Here is a 16,665-nt window from a genome sequence, read left to right as displayed (position 1 = left end):
GTATGTATGTACGTATGCATGTATATATATATATATATATATATATATATATATATATATAATGGGAAATATCTCCCATTCTTCATGGCTGCCCTGAAATAGCCTGTGACCCTACAGCCTGTGACCCTACAGGAGGTCCCAAACGCCCAGGTAGTACTCTCAAGGATTCAGATAGTGAATCAGCAATCGATATAGCATCTCAGCACAGTCCTCAGGCAATCCTCACCCACATCCTTTAACACTCCATCTACTGGGAGACACAACTCCTGGGAGAGTCAGCCATCTATCCTTGAGATTCTTTTTCTTCATTTAATACCTGACAAAAAAACCCTCAAACCACATCCGATCATTCTTTTCTATTGTTTTATCTTGACATGTCCTTATAGTGCAGATTTCTGTAACTACAGTTTATCTTCTTTCACTGTGGAGGATTGAGACCTCATCAAAGCAAATCCATGAAATTGACCAAGCCAGGAATTATGTGATCGGAGGGAATGAGACATCTGAGAGCTTTGATGAATGTGTGTGTGTGTGTGTGTGTGTGTGTGTGTGTGTGTGTGTGTGTGTGTGTGTGTGTGTGTGTGTGTGTGCGTGCGTGCGTGTGTGTGAATGAGGGGAGATAAAGGCAGAAAGTATATAAAAAAATAGCGAAAAATGAGATTACAGAGCTAGGAACAGAAAGACATGAGAAATCCTTGGAGGTGACGGCATTTTTCGAGTGCTAATTTAGGATTAAGGAATAAATATCTGTGATGTAAAATCTTCTCTCTATCTGTGTTCATCTATCTGTGTGTGTCAGTTTGTACTTCAGTTCTACAATGGAGGCGGGGCTGGAGAGTGCTGTGTAATCCCAGAGCTGGCCCTAATCTCTAATCTGTACCCCTAATCCAGAGTGCTTGGATACACTGTGTGTGTATGCATGTGCATATATGTGCGGATGAGCGAGTGCAAAGGTGGATGGGAAAATGTCACATTTGAAGATATGAGTGTGTGGAAGAGTGTGTGCGTTTAAGTGCGCACATGCATGTCAATATGTGAGTTCTCATGTGAGGCAGAGGGGAATTTCGTGGTGGATTGCAAAGGGATAGATTTGCCAGATGATTATGTAAGCACAACAACGTTCCCAGGACAGTGGAGGTAAAGCTGGTTGGATAAAAATGGTGCAAGTCCATCGCTGTGGGAATAGAGCATCCCAATTGTAGTACCAAAAGACATGCACAAAATGTTGTCAGTATCAATAAGGGTCAGCATAAATAACTTTTCTATAAATTTTCTTTATTGAGCACAGAGGTTCATGGTTTTTACTTATTTTGGTCTTTTCTAAAACTTGGCCCCTGCTGGCCACCATACTCAACCGAACTTAAATAAAACACCAACAAAAACATCCACTATTGCAGCTGAGATTATAGATGTTTAAAGCTCAACAAAGACCGAGGTGATTTGAAAAACATCAGTAATGATCTCAGACATGTTTTGGTGGTACTAAGCACAACTACTAAAAAAAAATCAGGGATTTTTTTTTTTTTACTTCATTTTGCAGCCTTAGCTGTTTCGCCCCAACGAGGGCAGCATTAAAAGTAAAGTTGAATGACTAACTTAAAGTTGCTGACTTAATCAAGATTACGTTGTGAATATTATTATTATTTTTTTTTAAGATACATGTTGGCCCTCCTCTCCTTGTGTTACTGGATATTGTTTCTCGCCCTACAATATCCGATGACTTTAAAAACATACACATACCTGCAGAACACTGAGTCAGTAGGAACCTTGAGGTTGACAGAGAGTAGGAGGCGATATGGAAGGACATGAGAAGAAAGGAGATGAAAAGAGAAAAAGTGGAGAAGATGGCAATAAAGGAAAGAGGTGAGAAAAGCTGGGAACAGAAAGGTACACTGTGACTAAGTGAAAAGGTGGAGAGAAAATAGTGTACATGAGAACAAAGTGTAAAACACAGAACTGCAGAGGCAGAGAGAGAACTCTCAACCTCATCCTCGCATCTGTGTGCGTGTGAATGTTTGCACAGGTGAATATGTGTGTTTGTGTTCCTGTGCATGTTGGTAAGCAGGCTATGTGTGATAATGGGGTCTGTGACTCATGTTTATGAGTGTATGGAGGGCTGTCCCCAAAGAAAGAAATCCATTTAAGGGATGCTGACAGGGCAACCTCTCTGAAAACAAATTCCCGTTTTAAATATATGCTAGATTGGAGAAGGTAGTACAGTATTTTACAAGAAATGGAAGGATTTTACTGAAAAGCAACACTGTTTTCTGGATACTTTGACATTTTAATAGCAACAATTATGATTGTTTTCAAACACAACAATATGCATTTAACTACTTCCTGAACCTTCTTACGCCAAAATTGACAATAATCTGCACACTGAGTCATGCCGTGCAGAGATGATTGAGCATCCTGAGTCATGTTTGTCGACTAGTCCGTTTATCCTCATTGCTGGCCTGTTGTGAAACTGTCATTGATTGATCAGGTAATTTGACTGTGAATGTATTGTTGTCTGAGATGATGAAGTATCTCCACAAAGTAGATGTCCCATTTTTAGAGATTTCAAAAAATCCTTTAAAAAAATATCTTTTTAAAAACCTTGCATTTTCAGTGGTTCGAATAGGGGCTTTAACTGTGCTTAGAGGCATAATTTATATCCGGAAAAATAGCATTTGAGATTTTAAAACAGAACTCAAAGTTATTACTCACTAATTTCAAGAAATCTTGTTTTATTCTCTCACCTTACAAACTTTATGAAGAAAATATGCATGCGAATATCTTTATGAATATTGTAATGTTGTGTAATAAAACGTGCTGAATTATTGTTAACTGCATGTATGATGTACAACTTGTCTATCATTTCAAAATGCACACCCATAACGCACACAGGTACACATAGGAACATGTGTGAAGCCACACGGCTCTATCTGAGACATCACACTTTATCTTCAGCACCTGTACTCAAATTGCATGTGCATGTCTCCACACCTGAGTGTGTCTGTGTGCTTGTTCACAAGTCTTCTGCACACGGCTCCTAAATGAATCAAATGGAATAGAATCTCTTTTTATCAGCTCAGAGGGGAAGTGTTTCAGAGGTTCTCGGCGTCAAGGTTATTCTGAGAAAATCTGCTATTTGCTGGCACTCATCCTTTGCTATTCTATCCTGTTAGGTTCTATCCTGTTGAGTCCGTCTGATAGGAGAGAAAATGAGGTGCATAATGCACCATGTATATGCAAACAGAGTGTACAAACCAAAGAAATGTAGTACTCAGAAGGTTTATGTAGCCTACAGTGTGAGAAGCTACTGTGACTAGTTTTTATTGTGATGCACCTCCTTCACAGAAAGCTTAATATATTTTTTTATGTATTATATGTGAATAATTTAAAGTTTCAGTTCGTCTTTGTCACACATATACAGCACAGAGATGCATCTTAATCAAAAACATTGCCATCAAATCCTGCTATCTGCACAATGTGATTATGTTGTCCCGCATCGGCTTTATAAAGAGGTAACATTAGATCTATGGTATGATAACATAAACAACAACAAGATGAGTGTGTGTCAATGTTTGCCTCAGGAGAAGAGTCGGAGCAGCAGAGAGTCTGCAGCTGACCTCAGGTTACTTCTGCCTGTGTGAACAAGAGATGACAGGCCTTGCATGTCAGACCCCATGAGAGCGCCAACCATCTGACACACACACACACACACACACACACACACACGCACGCACACACACTCTCAAACACAGACACACTCACCTACACACAACTGTTGGTTTAACATCAGAACGTAAACATTCACTTTATACAGCTCAGTGCATTTCCTTATACGTGACAAAGAAATACATCAGTCTGTCATTCGTGTTTGTTTGTCACAATTGACCACATTCACATTTGGCCATTTCCTCTGACATCACAATAGGGAAAATAATCTAAAATACTACTATGATGTTGGACTGGAGTTTTCAACTGGTTATGAAGACTGCAGTGTTTCCCCTATGTTGGGGAGAGTGACCTCGTCCCCTGGGCATGTATTGACCTCCTTCCTCTCTCTCTCTGTCAATAAACCCATCATCTGCACTTCGCCCCGCACTCGGTAGGAACACATCATGGAGGACAGTGAAACACATTTGTCACACAAAAACGGTCACACTGTGCAAAAAGTCCACAAAAATGACATGAATAAAATATTTTTACCTGTCCTGTGGTTACGTGGAGGTTAAGTTTTGGGTACTGGTACATGACTCTCAATGAATGGTAGGGTAAACACTGGACTGAAAATAATAATATTGATGCCACTGAAAAGAATATTTAAAATGAAACTGAAATGGTACCATGAAGATTATTCTTTTAGTTAGTTAGTTAATTTTAATGCTTATCACTCCTGCTACATCTTTTTCAGAATATGCCATTTTTAGCTGCAAACTGAGTCTGTGGGCCAATTATATGTTGTTTGACAGTACTCATATGCTATCGGAAGACAACAAAAACAAACATTATGATACAAGATATATTTATGGTTGCCCATGTAGCCTTTTTTTTATTATTATTGATTCATTAAATTGATGCATGCACAAGATTAAAGTGTTCTGCTGTCCGTAAATCCTTTCTGTACATTCACCAATTGAAGTGCAACACTCATGTCAGAACTCAGGCTTCTCGTGCCTTTGTTTCAATAAGTTTAGGAGGATTGTTGTGCTACACGTCATAATCATAAGGTCTCCTCATAAGCGGATCACTTGATGAGTTAACATAATATTGAGTGGAACAAGTAATTTGTGTGTCCTTAGCCTACTGCTGATAAAAATACTGTGAGAATAAAAGAGCAGGAACACACAAAAAGGCTACAGAGTAAGGCAGGTCAGGAGAAGCCACTGTGTAAGAAAAGTGCAGGTGTGTCTGTGTGATAGAAATACACAGTACAATACGAAAGGCGTTGATTCTGTGCTAATGAAAAAGTAAGCTAGCTATCAGTATGCTAGCAAACATTGTTTGCAAATATTTTTTGTAAGGTTAAACTTTTGTGACATTCGTCAAATGTAGTATTCTCTTGAAATCAAACCATATGTTATAATCTTGTTGTCATGGTTTGGTTTTTGTCTCTGTGTTTCTTCTAGTTTTAGTTTTCATTCTGTCCTTAGTGTTATTTGTTTCCTAGTGTGAGTGTGTAAGTCTAGTCTTTAGTGTTTCCTGTTTTATTTTGTAGATCTGGTTTTGGTGGTGGTGTCAGTGTTGGGTTTTACTTTGTACTTGTCCTCAGTGTTCTGGTCTTGTGTTCTTTGTTCCTTGTGTTTCCCGCCTTTGTGATTACCCTGATGTTCCTCACCTGTCTCGTTAGTATCACCTGTGTCTGATTACCCCATGTCTATTTAGTCTCTGTGTTTGCCTGAGTTTCTTGTCGTGTCATTGTCTTTTGCTGTCGGTTGTTTCCTGTGCAAGTGCCCTGAATTTTGGATTTGGATGTTCTGTGTTTTGGATTTACTTTTTTCTCAGTAAGTTTTTGTTTTTACCTTTTTGTTAAAATAAATTATTATTTTCTGCAATTGGGTCCTCCTCCCTGTTTCCTACCCCGGATCGTGACACTTGTGGGGGTTTTTTATTTCCTTTCTGGTTACGGCTGTACAACATTATTGAAACTTCTGACATGGGCGTTGTGTCAGAGAGTAGGCCTAATGGCTGCTTCGTTATGCTGAAGGCCTGCATGTGAGCAGCATGGATTTATGTTTTTCATTAAACGCCTCCTTGACTTTCCAGGCCTCTCTTCATTTTTTCATGCCCCTTCTGCACCCATTTCCTTACTCGGCTATTAACTCATCTGTTTCTCCCAGTTTTTTTTTTTTGTAAACCTTGTGTACTAAAGGTTTAATCATGGCAATTCCTCAGGAAGATGCGGCAAGGGAATAGGATGGGCTATAGGACTGACGTTGCAAAAACATGATGTTGGAACTGTTACTGAGGGGAATAACAGAGCAAGATTCAAAGCATGATAACCACTAATCTCCAGCACTTGCCCCTTGGTGTGTATGTGTAATTTGGTGCATGTATCTGCAAGTAAATTAAGGTAATACATTAAAAAGAAAATCTCAAACACTAAACAGTACCATGAAAGAATATTTTGTGTGTTCCAAAGACCTTGCAGGGGTAATTAAGCCCATCATTACCATCCGGTTCCCCGTATTTTATAAGATAAACCATAATGGCAACTACATATTCCCTCGTATACCTTTATAATCATTAGTATTTCTGCGTGCAAATCAGTTTTTGTGTCTTCATCTGTGTATAACAAAACATGACAGATGCAGCTTGTTCCATATTGATCAATCCGAACCCTCCTCAATTTGCTTGACTTAACACAGAAGTGGCCAAAATGGACTTTTTATGCAATGTCTGTTAGTCAAGAAATTCTTCCAAGGAAATTTCATTACATTTACAACCTTCTTTGAACATTTGCAATGGTGTAAATTTAAAAAAAAATCTTAATGAATTTTCTAGAAAAAAATCTCAAATAATGTTTATATTCTTATTAATATCCCTTTGGATAGCAAACTTATTTCAAAGGGAAATCAGTACGAAGATTATTGCTGAGCTTATTGCCTGCTTTGACAAGTGTGTTTTGATATTAAGCAGAGCACGCAGTAGCCCGAGGTAGGTCCCAGGTCTTATCAGGATGCTGTGACGTGAAAGTAGGACAAATAAAAGAGTTGTGAGGACATGACTGAGCACACAGGAGAGAAGATCTGAGAGAGATGAAGAGACGCAAATGAAGGGCCAATTATCAGCACTTCTGTGCTTGTTAAAATCAAGTGCATTACAAGAAATCGGCTTGCATGGATTAACATTCTTAATACAAACACTCACACACTAAACTTTAAGTATTAAGAGTAAGGCGTTTGAGGATACCATCTGATGACAAGCACGTGTGTACGTCTTTTTGCGTGTGTGTGTGGCAATGATATTGATCGCCTCAGATTCTTCCCTGTATGGGGTCATTTCTCCAAGCTTGTTACTAAGGCTAATTCCTATTGCTCAGAGGGGCTCTCATCTAAGGCCTGTGTGAGTTTTATGTGTGCATGAGTTATAGTAAGACAGTTAAGAGTGTGGCATACACAGGGCCAGGGCTTAAAAGGCAACACATTAATGAAAAATCATCACATCTGTCCAGAGAGGAGGATGAAATGAAATGCACACACGTTTTTTTCTTCTCCAAAATCCAACTTCTCACGCACATGAACAGTATGATTATACAGTATGTATCTTTCTTGTTTTCAGATCTTCACAGCACTGTCCTCCTCACCTTTTACTCGCTCCCTCACCCCTCCCATGTGTCCTCTGTTTCCTGTCCCCTAATTAAGAGAGTGGATCTGTGCAGGTCTAGCACAGTAAGTGCATCCTCAGGGAGAAAGGCTACAGAGTACCTTATCTTTTTGTTTGACACACATTATGTCTGTGTGTGTGTGTGTGTGTGTGTGTGTGTGTGTGTGTGTGTGTGGGTGTATGTGCGTGTGTGTCTCTACGTAGAATGATGCAATGTCTTGCTGACAGGCTCCTTGTTTCTGAGACCAGAATAGCCCAAGGCGAAACCCGCAGGCAAACACATACACACTGCATGTACACAACACACAGGCTGAATGATGGATGTATGCTTTGAGCATGTACGTGTTACTGTGTGTAAGTACTTTCTTTACTTAATCACATGTACAGTAGTGCTTGCAGGTTGAATATACACACACAAAAAAACCAAGGAGGAGTAGGAACAAGAAAATTGAAATGATAAAATTAGAGCTTTGTTACAACAAGCTTGCCAGAGAAAGAAAATGATAGAGAGGGAGAGAGACTGAGAGGGGTGAGTGAGAGATAATAAGTGGAGAGAAAAGAAAGACACTCACAAAAACATTATGGAAAGCACATTTGTGCGCTTCACACACATTTAGAGCATTTCTCCCTTTTAAGTAGCAAACTTTTTTTCTTCAATTCATGAATGAAAGCATGAGCCTCACTTTCTCTCTAAATCCACCAAGCAGTTTCTTGAAGTTTACAAGCTGCCATACACCCTATACTGTGCAGGCAGAGCTATCTGTTTTCATAAATTTAATGCTAAGATGGGCTGGCTGGCTGGATAAATGGAAGGAAGGAAGGATGTATTGATGGATGGAAGGATGAAAATGGATACATTCACTCTGACCCCATCTGCTCTCATGCAGGTAACAGCTGATGGCTGTAAATGACAGCAATCAGAAGCTTCATGTTATGGGGGGGGGGGGGGGGGTGTTACATGATGCAGTATTTTTTTGACTACAGTCTGTCATTCTATGATTTGAAAAACACTGTGACTAACTGTTTAGATTATCATTATTGGAATTGCAGCAATGTCTATAGCCAATAGTGAACACAACTGTGAAAATAGATCATATAGTACATATTAGGCCTTACCCTTTATCTAAGCTGTCACACGAGACTTAGAGTCTCCCATCCTGAATATGTTGTTGGACAGAGCAATGTGTTTATTAATACCGTATTGTTTTGACAAATAAGGTTACAGCATACAAAATGTACATATAGTCTGTTCTTAAACTAAACTTTGAGTGATATGGCAAGAATTCAATAACACAAGTTATTGGATAGAATTTTCAGAAGCAACATTTTATGGGCCCAGATCCTGTAAATAAGAAAACAGTAATTACTTTTTGGTCGAGGCACAGCGGCCCTCAGAGAATTGTGTGATCTTGCCTGAAGCAACAAGTAAAGTAAATACTGTCGGTACAAGAGTGAATTTAATTGAATTAGTAGGTCAATTTTGTTTGTGGGCTTTTGTGACAACAAGTGTGTAATAATCCAGCTCTCTGTGTACTGGTTAGGGATGTAACGACTTACTCAACTCATGATACGATTCACGATACTGGGTTCACAATACGATTCTTTCACAATTTTTTACAAAATGAAACTGAAAAAAAATTACGACTACAAAAAGATGCCTATAATTTTTAATGAAAACACCTATGCACCTTGTAGTCTCTTCGGCTCTTAAACTGGTTTGGGTGATCAGGGCTACAAACCTGCTTGTAGTCATTGCAGCTACCATGGTAATGCCTGCTTGTTACGACCAACCACCTCTGCTCTACAGCTGCTGATGCTCACCATATTACTGACAGGATCCCAAATTAACTTTCTGATTCACTGGTCAAGGTGGCAGGTAAATTGAGAATACAAGCCAAACATGTTTTAACTGCTGAAATAACAAATTGTGTTTTTGTGTCGCCTACACATTTGTTACTGTACATTTAATTGAGAAAGCATTATGTTCTGTTGAATCTGTTACAGATTTATGATTCAACAATTTTATCAGATCAGGAAATTGAGGAATTATATAATATAATATATAATAATATGTATTTGCGTGCCTTTATTTATTAAATAGGTAGTTCCCAGAGCCCTAACCCCCTACCCACTGCATTAACATTACAGACTAGAAACTAAAATCCATCAGAGAATAATAAATTATTATTCCACAAAACAAGCTCTCTCTTGATTTAGCTTTGACAGCATTAGACATTTAATACAACTGCGATTCATTTTTTAAAGTGACACCTTTGAATCAATTTTTAACTGCCTCTCCTCTGGAAGTTTTCTTCTTGTGATGCAAAAAGCGTCATATTGCATCACATGAAGAAAACTTCCAGGCAAAGAAAAACATATTTTTCTCGTCTCAGGGCAAAATGAGGGTTGGATTCACGACCATTCAACACTACTACCATGTTTCTAATGATACACAGCTTCATGCAAATGGGTGAAGTATCCCTTTAAGATGCAAAATAAGATGCAAAATAAACAGCTTTTGAAATGCTTGGTTCTTACGTCAGCTTTTCAACTTCACATCAGAAACTAGAATAAAACTTTAAAGTATCTAAGAACTTCACATTTCTCGAAGTCTGTATCTTTTTTTTATTGTCCTAATTTTAATAATCTGGGATTTCAGTTGTGCTCTTTGCAAGAAAACATCCTTCGCATGTCTGACCATTCAGGGAAGAGAGGTTCATCTTTTGTGGTTCTTCCTGGAGTTGTTGCATGCAAATTGTTCTTTGCAGATTGTAAAAACCCAAAAGACAATTTGGGATTTTTGGGCCATGAGAATAAAATTAAGTTTCACTTGATTTGATTTGAATATATATAGTATGTCTACATCGAGGCAATGATAAGTAGACACAGCTATCTCTGTTGGTTATGTGCTAGTAATAATATTTTGTAACAAAAATTATTGAATTTCATTTTAAATGATCTTGACACAAGGTGAGATAGTTCTTCAATGGGACTTTTCATACCATAATATAAATTGTGTCACATTCGCCCTGATGTATCCAGAGAGCATCTTTTAGTATTGCAGAAATGATGCTGCTCTATCTTATATATCGTCATTGTTAATAAGTATTGTGACTTTAACAATTTTACAAGTTTAAAAACAACTAAAAGATGTTTTTTTGACTTTGCTCATGCATGCAGATTGGGGGAAAAAGGACTTCATGCGAAAAGTTTGTGGTGCAGAAAAAATTGCCATGCCGAGCAGACACGGCCACGTTGCACATGGCTCACGTGTCAAATATAAAAACCACTGAATTAAATGGCTCCTGTCGACTCTGTCACACGCACACCTCACGGAATGCAACATAACGCTTTTGGCATACATGAAAGAGGACAGAGAGGAGGAGGAAATGCTGCTAATGTTTCAGAAGTGTGAGAGCATATAAAACATTCAGAGGATATGTAATACACTGGGGAAGCTCTGTTGAAAGCTGAGGGCTATACCTATAGGTGTGAGCATGCAAGTGTGTGTCATACATGCATGTGCTACCAGGGGGGTGGGGGGGTCAGTGGAGAGAACTTTGTCAAGTAGTTTCCTCCTCAGAAATCAGCAGCACAGGAAGAGTGCACACAAACAGACTCACACAAGGGAAGCACACAGTGTATCAGTGACTTCAAATGGAACTCCCTTCAGGGTCCTGATGCTACTTTTATCGAGAAACTTGATGTGTGTGTCTCTGTGTGTGTCTCTGTGTGTAAGGGTGACACTTTTGCTTACACTTAATCCACTTTTAGATGACTGAGAAACACTCATGTGAAGTGAGAACTCTGTCTCGCAGTCACACAAATGTGCACACACTGTTTCTGTCACGCAAACAGAACTGCTAATGTACAACCCACAATACACTTACTCACACCTACGCGCACACACACACACACACACACACACACACACACACACAAACAGTAATGGTTCTTGGGTGCTGGAAAAAAGGTTTTTCCAGTTTAATTTATTCCCCCGAGAGTGCAAGCCTAACAATGATACCAGTGGCTATAGCTGAACACCTGGACATGTGAATTTGGATCTCTACACATATGAGTGTTTGTGTGTGTGCGTGCGTGTCCATACACACATAAATGAGTGTCTCCGTTGATCACAGCTGCATTAATTAATCTCATGGCCAAACATGGCCTTTGGACACACAGAGCACTGTGTCCAAAAAAACAATTAAAAAAAAAAGACGTAAAGTGAGGGGCTCAATCCACACCCATTTGCATGCGCACACACATACACATTTACACAGTGACTCATACAGGGGGGCTTCACAACCTAACACACATCTCAAGCTTTCACAGTTCTTGACACTCTGTCATACAACCCTTTAGCACTGTAACTCCCCAGCAGAGTGTTCAAGTAATCAGCAGCAAAGACGGACCGATAATCATGAAGTTACTTCAATTTCCCACCATAAAGCCCTCATTCTTCTCCTTTTGCTCACTGAGATCACATGTAAGGTCTCATCTCTAAGCATAAGTACCTAAACACAGACGGAGTGCAGTTTTCCCAGTCGTAGTTTGACACCTGTCAGTCACATTCTTATTTTCTGCAACTGAGGCACACCTCAGCTGCAGAAAAATCGCAGCAGGAGTGTGGAAGACAACAATCTGTAAACTATCCCTCTAAAGGCCACACTTTAAAAAAAACTAAATATGAGATGACAATGAAAGCTACTTATGTTTCTGTTTTCCCATCTTATAAATCAGCAGGCACAGATCCTCAACTGCTTTGTTGCTCTGTTGCTTCCCCTTATACCTGTTGCGCAGCATATGACTGGGAATAAGATACCCTCGTCACATTTGATCAAAATGAACACCTCATTTATTATACTATGTAAAATCCCTTTTGTGTCTATTTAACCTGCTGAATAAAACGTAACATTGAAAAGCTGCAAAAACACATTTTCATAAAAAGGAAAAAAGTCTTTCATTTGTAAACCTATTTACATATAAACATCTCTTAAATTGACTTTGAATACAAAGCTAACAGATAATTTAATTAACAAAAGTTTATTTTTTAACTTTACACAACCTTATTAACAATACAGCTTTTATTTTCTTTCATTATAATTTGGCTGGTCATTACAATGTTCCTGTGCCCTTGAGTTTGTGACGGTGGTTGATTATGTTCTACCCATCACTTCTGCACTTATCTAAAACCTGAACCTGCCTCACACACCTGCGCAAACACCCTGCCGCTCAACAAACAGAGAGAGGTATGAGCATCACAGAGACAGAGGACCATGCTCTTACCATTACATACATATTGAAAATGTTGTGCTACATGTCAGTGGTGGAATGACAGCTTGTGAACAGTATCAAGCAGATAGTTTGTGCAAAAGTCAATCTCGGGTATTCATAGCATGCACCCCCCTGTCATGTATCTTGCTACGTTTGAACCCACAACTCTACATGTGTGGATGTTTGTGTGAGAACAAGCCTGCTCAAGCAAGAGTCTGAAGATGAAAATGAGGTCATTTCATCTCATGGGAAGGTTCAAGTGAGAGAGACAGAGAGAAGGCAGGCTAAGAGAAGGAACAAAAACCATGATACAAAAAAAAAGAAAAATGATGAAAGGAGAAGAAGAAGATAGAACAAATGCTTTTAAGAGCATGAGCCAGTTTGGGCACGTCAGCAGGGCACACATGTAATCACACACATAGTGCCTCCACATACATACACAGGGGAGAGAATAACTGTCCAAACACTTGCATTAGTGGTCCTCATCAAGGATATCCAATTTTTCAAATGCTATACCCAGAGAGTTGTGATTTAAACCCATCTGACGCAGAAAGTTACACAAGACAAGTTCAACGTCAATCTGAAGTGAGAGGAAGCCTTAGACGTCTCTATCGTTCATTTTTAAGTTACACTCATGAAGGCAAAAAAATAATTTCACTTCAACGTCACTTACCCTTAATTAATCTTTATTTTAAATCTCCATTCTACACTGTCAGCAGTGTGGCTCTGGGTTCCTATGATATTAAAGTCAATCTGGCTACAAACCATTTCATAACATATTTTGATGTGTTCATCACGCCCCTCTTCGGAAGTTTTAAGTGACGTGCTTTTTTAAAAGTTAGATCTGTTTGCGTGAGTTTGATTTGGTGTTACATAATTGTAGTACTGCAATTTATTTTGTAATATATTTTAGTTAAATGGGAGTTAGACTCCATGCTACATGCTTAAGCCTTTATTATTAATCAAAATCTGCAGGTCTTAAAAATAATACACCATGATTTCCTTCAGAGAAATAGAAATACATTAATGCTGCTTGGTGTGTACACTCCAGACATGGTCTGCATCTCTGATTACTCATAAATAGACAAAAAAAAAAAAAAGAAGGCTGACATTACAATTTCACAGTTCTGATTCAGTGCGTGCAGACTTTGGTTTAATTAGCTTGAGGCTACCGCAGGCGCCTGTACACTCTAGACTGTTGTGTAGATCAACAGTATGTTTTGTGAGGTATCCAGCTATGTATGAAATATTAACTACATCCTTTAATGGGACTTCTTTCAAGTTCCTTCCACTGCATTGTGTTCCAAATATCAATCGTCTTATTTGTACGAATGTCATCAAAGTCAGTCACAGCTGATGAATGGGAAAGAGAAGACAGAAAATAGTACCGTCATTGTGGTGGGAATGACACCTGTTTTCTTTATGAGATTCCACTAAATTATTCAGGAGAATTTTTTAGAAGTTATTATGTTCACAGATCCACAGAGGCATTGCAAAACACACAGGCAGCATGCACGCTTTGACTAAAAATTATGATAAAATGAAGAATCTAATTTAGAGACCAAATGCACATTATTAAAACTCTGGCAGGCTGAATCGACGGGGACGCACACAAACACACATACTAAGTCTACAAAATGGACTCACTCACTCTGAACACAACACATAAATAATTCATGGCTGGGTAAGATTCCCATGCAATCTTCTTTGATGCACTGACTCATTTAACATTAGGGATGTACCAATATGAACTTCCTTTGCCTGAAAAGTTGCTTAGAAATCATATGTGATTATAAACACTTTAGATATCTACTGTCAGATATCTGTTGTGGAGATCTGTGCAGCCTGTCCAGTGAAAATGTTACATTAGTTTGCACAACAGGCCTGGCTCAAATGCTCCAACTGCCCCACCAAATCATCAAATTTATCGCAACAACAAGAGTTTTTAACGGTTCTCTGGCTTTGATTCTTTGCTCTTGTTACGGAGGGTGTTGAGGCTCAAGCGCAGAACAGAGAACACGTAGAACCAAGTACAAAATAATAAATTTATTTATAAACACAAAATAAATTCCACAACAGAGGACGCTCAACCCTAAACAACAGGCGAGGAAAAAACAGGCTAACTGCTGAAAAACAAAAGAGCGACTAACAGCCGGAGATAAAATTAAAGCGTCGTGCTAACACGAGTTAAACTAAGTTACCCACAAAGCAGAGGCAAAGCCACGAACTCAAAACACGAGTCGAGTTGACGGACTAAAAACTAACACTAGCTGAGGTATACTCAAGGAGGGGGAAGCAAGGCTGGTGGTGATCCGAACTGCCGATGATCCGTCGTGCCAAATCAGGGGTTTAAGCAGAGTAGCTCCGTGCTGTAGTGAAGTCGAGCTCCGTGGCTGCAGGGGATCCAAGGTGACTAAACACGGTCCGGCACTGGACAGCAGGCTGGAGGCTCCTTAAATGCAGACTGCTGCAGCCACTAACTCTGCTCAGCTGCGTCTCATCTGCTGATCAGTGATTAGCCACACCTGATTGTCAACACACCACCAGCCGAGTGCACGCCCTCCTAAGAGCAAAGAGAGAGACAAGAGAAAGAGGAAGAGAACTGCCACTAACCACTGGCAGAGGTGGAGGGCGTGACAGTACCCCCCCCTCTACGTGCACCTCCTGGAGCACGTGCGCAGCGACCAGGATTCTCCCGATTGAAATCCCGGATGAGTGTAGCATCGACGATGTGGCGTCTTGGAACCCACATCCTCTCCTCTGGGCCATAACCCTCCCAGTCCACCAGATACTGGAATCCCCGCCCACGGCGCCGAGCATCCAGAATGCGACGGACGGTGTAAACAGGCCCGTTATCCACCATCCTAGGTGGAGGTGGGGGACGGACCGGGGGGGCTAGGTTACTCTCCTTCACAGGTCTTAGCTGCGAGACGTGAAAGGTAGGGTGAATTCTCATGGTCGCTGGTAGCTTCAAACGCACCGCACTGGGATTGATGATCCGATCTACTTCGAAAGGTCCGACAAACCGTGGTGCCAATTTCCTTGACTCCACCCTTAAGGGTAAATCCTTGGCCTTGAGCCAGACCTTCTGACCTGGGATGTAGGCAGGGGCGGGAATCCGACGACGATCTGCCTGTCTCTTCATCCTCAGAGAGGCTTTCGATAAAGATGCCCTGGCCCGCCTCCAAATCCGTTCACACCTCTTCATGAAGGAATTGAGCGAAGGAATGTTGATCTCCCGCTCCTGGGCTGGGAACATGGGTGGTTGGTATCCCAGGGAGCACTGGAAAGGAGATAATCCCGAAGATGAGTTAGGCAGAGAATTGTGCGCATACTCAACCCAAGGAAGCAGGCTACTCCAGGTGGTCTGGTTCTCCGCCGTCATGCACCGGAGGAATGTTTCTAACGACTGGTTAGTCCGTTCAGTCTGACCATTTGATTGCGGATGAAACCCAGACGAGAGACTGACGGTGGCCCCCAAGGCTGTGCAAAACCCCTTCCAGACTGCCGAAGTGAACTGTGGTCCACGGTCCGAAACGATGTCCGTAGGGATGCCGTGGAGACGAAACACATGATTAGTTAACAATTCCGACGTTTCATGAGCAGAGGGCAGTTTGGTTAATGCCACAAAGTGTGCAGCCTTGGAAAACCGGTCCACAATGGTGAGTATAGTGGTTTTACCCTGAGATTTTGGAAGTCCGGTGACGAAATCCACAGCAATGTGTGACCAAGGGCGATGAGGTACCGGCAGGGGTTGCAGGAGTCCGGAACTGGGCTGAGAAGAGTTCTTGTTCCTGGCGCAGATGGTACATGCAGCCACAAACTCCCTAGTGTCTCTTTCCAACGATGGCCACCAAAACCTCTGACGGATAACCTCCACCGTGCGTGCCACCCCAGGGTGACAGAAAACCTTGGAGGCATGGCCCCATGACAACACCTGAGGACGGACAGAGTCATGAACAAACAGATGATTTGGGGGCACGTTACCTGGAGCAGGATGTTGCTGCAGGGCCCGGATGACTTTGGCCTCAATGTCCCAAGTCACGGCAGCCACAACACGGTCCCTGGGAAGAA

The 16,665-nt window shown here is 40.6% G+C and overlaps 1 protein-coding gene across 3 annotated transcripts in view; it reads right to left on the bottom strand.

The window, feature by feature from the left end:
• camkvl (CaM kinase-like vesicle-associated, like) overlaps positions 1-16,665 on the bottom strand; it is a 52,529-nt gene that overhangs the window by 11,242 nt on the left and 24,622 nt on the right. The window lies entirely within an intron of this gene.

The sequence above is a fragment of the Symphodus melops genome, assembly GCF_947650265.1.
Source record: "Symphodus melops genome assembly, chromosome: 13".
Lineage (NCBI taxonomy): Eukaryota > Metazoa > Chordata > Actinopteri > Labriformes > Labridae > Symphodus > Symphodus melops.
The sequence above is the reverse complement of the archived record's forward strand: the minus strand, read 5'-3'. Positions and strand labels throughout refer to the sequence as shown.